At 42.5% G+C, this 6,904-nt stretch overlaps 1 non-coding gene across 1 annotated transcript; it reads right to left on the bottom strand.

Moving 5' to 3' along the window:
* Positions 1 to 2,557: 2,557 nt before the first annotated feature.
* Positions 2,558 to 2,686, bottom strand: LOC115030193 (small nucleolar RNA SNORA17). Its single transcript, XR_003835812.1, has one exon. It is a non-coding gene; the product is annotated as a small nucleolar RNA SNORA17 (small nucleolar RNA).
* Positions 2,687 to 6,904: the final 4,218 nt, after the last annotated feature.

The raw sequence follows: 6,904 nt of genomic DNA, 5'->3' as shown, positions 1-6,904 counted from the left end.
TACATGCCGATTAGAATGGGATTTTGTCCAGCAGGCCCAAGTGTGGCTTTCTAATCTTTGGAATATATTAATGAGGATCTTTTTGTAGATAGGTCTTGCTAATATCATCTTCAAACTTAAATGTCTCTCCTCTCCTCTTTTCCCACTGATCTTCCCCTAGAGGCATTTAACAATTTATTGATTCTTTATGAATTTCATATCATGTACCCCAATTCCACTCATTTCTCCCCCCCTTCCTGCCTACCCTCTATCCTTGCAACCTCCCCCACAAGAGATAAAGAAAAACAATATATGTGTACCACAGTATACCCTTCAATCTATACTTCTTTGCTTGCAAATGTTCATTGCAATGAGTCATTAGTGAAATTCAAGGCCTCTGATTTCTGCTACTTTATCATTACTAGAAGCCTTATTGGTACTCCTCTCAGATGTCTTGTTGTTGCCCTGTGTATTGGAGATCCAGTAGTTTTGGATCTGTAGGACCAGTCCCTTCATGTACTCCAAAAGTTCGTAGATAAGGCAGATATTGGGGTGGTCCAATTCAAAGCCCAGGATTTGAGCTTGAGAAGTATATGAGCTGGTGAGCCCAACTGTTCTTCCACCCTGATGCCTTTGGGGACAAAGGGGGGGGTCATCTTGCCCTCACCCATGTTACTACATGGCAGACAAGTGGTGGAGACAGCTCTTTCACACTCATGCCTTCAGGGGTGACTTGCCTGCACACCTGCCAATAGGCTAGGCTCTACTGTGCTGCCCAGGTGAGGTGCAGGGCCCAATCTCTCAAGTGCTGTAGTCAGTGAAGGGCAGGGCCAACTATCCTGATCTTATGACCTCAGGACCAGGTCAGTCACCTGCCACAGGTAGTGAGGGGGGAGGGGAAGAAGGTTATCTCTCCTTTATCGGGTCTACCACGTATGAGATGAGTGGTAGAGCCAGATCTCCCATGCTCCTATCCTTGGAGCTAGCTCACCTGCAACTCCTTCAGTGTGTGGGGCTTGTTTTCCTGAGTACTGCAGCTGGCTATGGTCAGGGTCAACCATCCTGATTTTATGCCCCAGGGCCATTGCTGTGAAAAGACACCATGATCAAGGCAACTCTTATAAAGGAAAACATTTAATTGGGGCTGGCTTACTGGTTATGAGTTTCAGTCTATTATTATCATGACAGGAAGCATGACACTGTCCAGGAAGGCATGGTGCTTGAGGAGCTGAGAGTTCTACATCTTGTTCTGAATGCAAATAGGAGAAAACTACTGTTTTCCAGGCAGCTGTGGGGAGGGTCTCAAAGCCTACACCAATAGTGACATACTTCTTCCAACAAGGACATACCTCCTCCATCAAGGCCACACCTACTAATAGTGCTACTCCCTGGGCCAAGCATATTCAAACTACCACACTCCCATAATACCCATGTAAGTGGTGGGGCTAGTTCTGCACAGTCCTCAGACATCAAAATGTCCCTAAGAGGCAGCTCAGACCAGAGACTTCTGCATGGTTTTGGTGGTAACAGACTCCTGATGATTCAGGGCCATGGATACAGACATGTTCCTTGGTGGCAGCACAGGCCAGGACCCCATCATGGTCCCAGGTGACATTATTGGTTACTCATATCAGGCCTCACTACTCTCGAGTCTCCAGTTCTATCTCTCTTTTTTGTGCCCACATCCTTCAGTTTCACTTTCTCTTCCATTTCTCCATCACTAACTTGCTCCTCTTAGAGGTGCCTGGAGTCTCTTAGTGTCTGGGTTTATCTCAGGAGTGGTCTCAGGAGTTCCATGCCTTGCTCAAGCATTATGGTACCAGGCAGGGGTCATTTCATATATATTCCTCTACCTCCAGGACTGTGTGGTGCCCAGCTGGTATACATCTCAGGCTAGCTCCCTGTCCAGGCCCCATGGTGCTAGTCTGGTGGTCATCTGAGGCTTGCTCCTTGCCTGGCCCACCTGAGTGGCCCCATGTGAGGATTGTCTGTCTTGGACTCACTCTCACCCAGGGCTTTCAGTCCCAGGTTGAATTCTTCTAGTCTCCAGATTCCTTCTAGTCCTGGTAGTTGTCAGGTAGGTGTCTGAGTGGTGCCAGACTAGTGGTCTAGTAGTCTTTACAGGCTTGCTTTTCTCAGGGAATATTAGGCTATTAATCATTTGTTGGGGCCCAAAAGTCCCTGGCATCTCAGTCTCCATCTTGTCCCTGGGCCATCATTTTTTAAAATCAGCTTTTGTTTCTTCCACTATCTTGCTTCTGTTCCTGCAATTGACTTGGGACATTTTATGATAAGGGGCTTTCCGGACCTTTTACAACGTGGACATTCCTTTCCAGACCTTTTACAATGGGAACATTGCATTTACGTTATTGTGTAACGAAGTGATAATAATACTGGTTTGGGCCATGCACCTGGGCAAATACCTTTGTGGTTTATAGCTTTTTAAACCCTCTGTTTCCTTAGAGTAAACTGAGACTTGAACAGAATTTTTATCTTGTCTCCTTCCAGCAAGTTTCCTGATCACAAATTTGTTATTGTTGTTGCTCCCTTCCCTGAGACCCCTGTTGCTTAAGTGCCTCGGGTCGGGGCAATCATTCAGGTGTTCATAGGTCAGAACACTGAGTGTAGTCATGGCCTTTCTCCTCTCTGCCACGTACTGAGGAACATGTGACACAGCAGCCACTCCTGCAATGCTTCTAGGGTCAGGCAGAGACATTTTTTAACGACATTGTCCAACAGCTGATTCTGAGAGGTTGGGGTCTTATCTGTAATTTTAGAAGCTTTCTATGTATATCAGAGATTAATAAAATGCTGACATGGAAAGGCTTGTCTTTCTGAATATAAGGGATACAAGTTGGTGAATTTTCTGAAGGCCCCCAGTTAGCTTATTGAAAAATTAGACAAGATTTTCTTCACTTCGTTGAGTGACCTCTCTGACTTGTAAAAGTTAGCATATCTTAATGCATTTTCCTTCCTGCAATATGACTTTCTAATATCACTCCACACCTTGGTGTCCTGCTGTTATAATTCTAATAAGTGGGCTCTTGATCTCTGATGACCTATATTTTTGGCTGATAGATATTAGGACTTTGACTAAATAACTTGTCTGCATGTTGTTTAGTCTCCTTTAAAATCCTTTACTTTTCTGCATGGAGTAGAGCAGTTAGTTGAGATCAACTAAGTACAAGTTATTCCATGGAAGTTAAAGAGTAAAAGTTATCATTTACAAGTTACTGGTAAATCTGGAGAGATCCTCAGAGAGGGTTCTGGGTTTCTGTCCCATGATTTGGAGGTCTGCAATTGAAAAAGCACCATCACCAGGTGCTGTCTTTAAGGCATTCTGTAGGCCTAGGATAGGATGCTTGATAGGAAGCTCTGTTTTTCTGGGTGTCCTATAGAGCTGCTTTCTCCTATTTTCTGGTTACTTGGGATCAATGGAAGAATGTGGAGTTGTCACGGAGCTCTGTGAAATGGGAGGAAATACTTTATTTGGGCCCTGTTGCTTAATGCTTTTCACTTGAAAACTAAAATTTACACAGAAAGGGATCATTTATGAGATCAGTGTTTCTCCCTTTTAAGTTACCCTTTGTATAACTCACCTTCCTGGTAGAGAACAATGAAGACTTGAACATAGGTTCATATAATTTTCCTTTATTTTTACAAAACAGATCAACCTGCAGGATGGTATAATTCAAGTTTACACCCTTGGGCCAAATTTTTCCATCACTCAGATTGCATTGAGGCCATACAGTATTATAGTAAAATATTAACCTCTTTTTCGTTAGGTTCTCAGGATCAAATTTGAGTTATGAGATGTCTTATAGCTGACCCCAAGGCAGGGATGATGCTTATGAAACAACTGCTAACAAGATTCCAAGGAGGCACTTAGGGGTTTTTAGAAGTACTTACATTTATAAGAGATGATTAGATCGTGTGCAGACACAGGTACTAGCCGCTTTCAAGAAGTGGCTCATGCAGTAGCCCTTAAAAGAAGTTATATGCCCTGAGGGGAGAAAATGGTACCTGTTATACAAGTTGGAAAATGGCACATTTTGCACATAATCGCTACGATAGAGATTTCTTTTTTTTTTAAAGTGGACTCAAGTACACCATAGATGGTCTAGATAGCTTTGGTTTATGCCTATGATGTCAGATAAGAATACACTGGGCTGATTATGAATGCTGATGACAAATGGATATTCATGGGCAATCTCTGGTGAGGGGTGGGAAGTGACAGATGAGACCCTTCCAGTTCCTGTCAAACAGTAGGTTATATCTATCAGTTTACAGGGCCCCCAAAACTAACAAGGGAGATTGATAAACTTCAGTGACCAACATGCATCATTGATCAGCTCTATCAGGCAAACCCAAACCTCAGTTCTACCACTTGACTTATACAAACCCATAACATGAGACTCTAAGCCATCACTATGATGGCATATGGGTCCTTGATTCAAAGCACACTAAGACTTAATTTAGGAAGAGGCAGTCAGAACCTACAGAGACCACAGATTCACTTGGAATGACACATGAAGATTAAATATTGTGGTCCTCACTCAGTTGTCCTAAACTTATCTTGATATTAAAACTTAAACAACAAAAAAATGGTTCTAAAGGCAATATTCCCCAACGTTAAAAGAGGAAAAATCTCAGCTCTATAAAGACAGAGTTTTGAGGTCCTGAAATTGTGCTTATTCAGTACAAAGAGTAATGGAGAATCAGAAATGAAGCTGTACTTAATGATAAAACTTACTTTGGACTTCCTGACACTGGGGTCTATATGTCTACCATCACACTGATGCCCGACCATGACCACTTCAGCCTGATGTTGGTTATATCTACAAAGAGTAAATGAGGCACAGGCACCATTACAAAGTTCTGCTGGTGGAATGCCAAAGATCATTAGGGTGACTTTGGTTCATATACACTACCCAATATGCCTTAATATTTATAGGGTTAAGAGATTTTGAGACAAATGGAAGTTCTTTTTTTAATTTTTAATATTTTTTATTAATATTTTCCTCAATTAAATTTCCAATGCTATCCCAAAAGTCCCCCATACCGCCCCCCACTTCCCTACCCACCAATTCCCATTCTTTTGGCCCTGGCATTCCCCTATATTGGGGCATATAAAGTTTGCAAGTCCAATGGGCCTCTCTTTCCAGTGATGGCCGAATAGGCCATCTTTCGATACATATGCAGCTAGAGACAAGAGCTCCAGGGTACAGGTTAGTTCATAATGTTGTTCCAACTATAGGGTTGCAGATCCCTTTAGCTCCTTGGGTACTTTCTCTAGCTTCTCCACTGGGAGCCCTGTGATACATCCAATAGCTGACTGTGAGCATCCACTCCTGTATTTGCTAGGCCCCGGCATAGTCTCACAAGAGACAGCTATATTTGGGTCCTTTCAGCAAAATCTTGCTAGTGTATGCAATGGTGTCAGCGTTTGGAAGCTGATTATGGGATGGATCCCTGGATACGGCAGTCTCTAGATGGTCCATCCTTTCATCACAGCTCCAAACTTTGTCTCTGTAACTCCTTCCATGGGTGTTTTGTTCCCAATTCTAAGAAGGGACATATTGTCCACATTTTGGTCTTCATTCTTCTTGAGTTTCATGCGTTTAGCAAATTGTATCTTATATCTTGGGTATCCTAAGTTTTGGGCTAATATCCACTTATCAGTGAATACATATTGTGTGAGTTCCTTTGTGATTGTGTTACCTCACTCAAGATGATGCCCTCCAGGTCCATCCATTTGGCTAAAAATTTCATAAATTCATTCTTTTTAATAGCTGAGTAGTACTCCATTGTGTAAATGTACCATATTTTCTGTATCCATTCCTCTGTTGAGGGGCATCTGGGTTCTTTCCAGCTTCTGGCTATTATAAATAAGGCTGCTATGAACATAGTAGAGCATGTGTCCTTCTTACCCGTTGGGACATCTTCTGGATATATGCCCAGGAGAGGTATTGCTGAATCCTCCGGTAATACTATGCCCAATTTTCTGAGGAACCGCCAGACTGATTTCCAGAGTGGTTGTACAAGCTTGCAATCCCACCAACAATGGAGGAGTGTTCCTCTTTCTCCACATCCTCGCCAGCATCTGCTGTCACCTGAATTTTTGATCTTAGCCATTCTGACTGGTGTGAGGTGGAATCTCAGGGTTGTTTTGATTTGCATTTCCCTGATGATTAAGGATGTTGAACATTTTTTCAGGTGCTTCTCTGCCATTTGGTATTCCTCAGGTGAGAATTCTTTGTTCAGTTCTGAGCCCCATTTTTTAATGGGGTTATTTGATTTTCTGGAGTCTACCTTCTTGAGTTCTTTATATATATTGGATATTAGACCCTTATCTGATTTAGGATAGGTAAAGATCCTTTCCCAATCTGTTGGTGGTCTTTTTGTCTTATTGATGGTGTCTTTTGCCTTGCAGAAGCTTTGCATGAGGTCCCACTTGTCAATTCTCAATCTTACAGCATAAGCCAATGCTGTTCTATTCAAGAATTTTTCCCCTGTGCCCATATCTTCAAGGCTTTTCCCCACGTTCTCCTCTATAAGTTTCAGTGTCTCTGGTTTTATGTGAAGTTCCTTGATCCACTTAGACATGACCTTAGTACAAGGAGATAGGAATGGATCGATTAGCATTCTTCTACATGTTAACAACCACTTGTGCCAGCACCATTTGTTGAAAATGCTGTCTTTCTTCCATTGGATGTTTTTAGCTCCCTTGTCGAAGATCAAGTGACCATAGGTGTGTGGGTTCATTTCTGGGTCTTCAATTCTATTCCATTGGTCTATTTGTCTGTGACTATACCAGTTTTTATCACAATTGCTCTGTAGTAAAGCTTTAGGTCCGGCATGGTGATTCCACCAGAGGTTCTTTTATCCTTGAGAAGAGTTTTTGCTATCCTAGGTTTTTTGTTAT

Source organism: Mus caroli, unplaced genomic scaffold (assembly GCF_978045245.1).
Source record: "Mus caroli unplaced genomic scaffold, Mus_caroli_1 scaffold_5, whole genome shotgun sequence".
In the NCBI taxonomy this organism is placed as follows: domain Eukaryota; kingdom Metazoa; phylum Chordata; class Mammalia; order Rodentia; family Muridae; genus Mus; species Mus caroli.
This window is presented reverse-complemented; position numbering and strand designations above follow the sequence as displayed.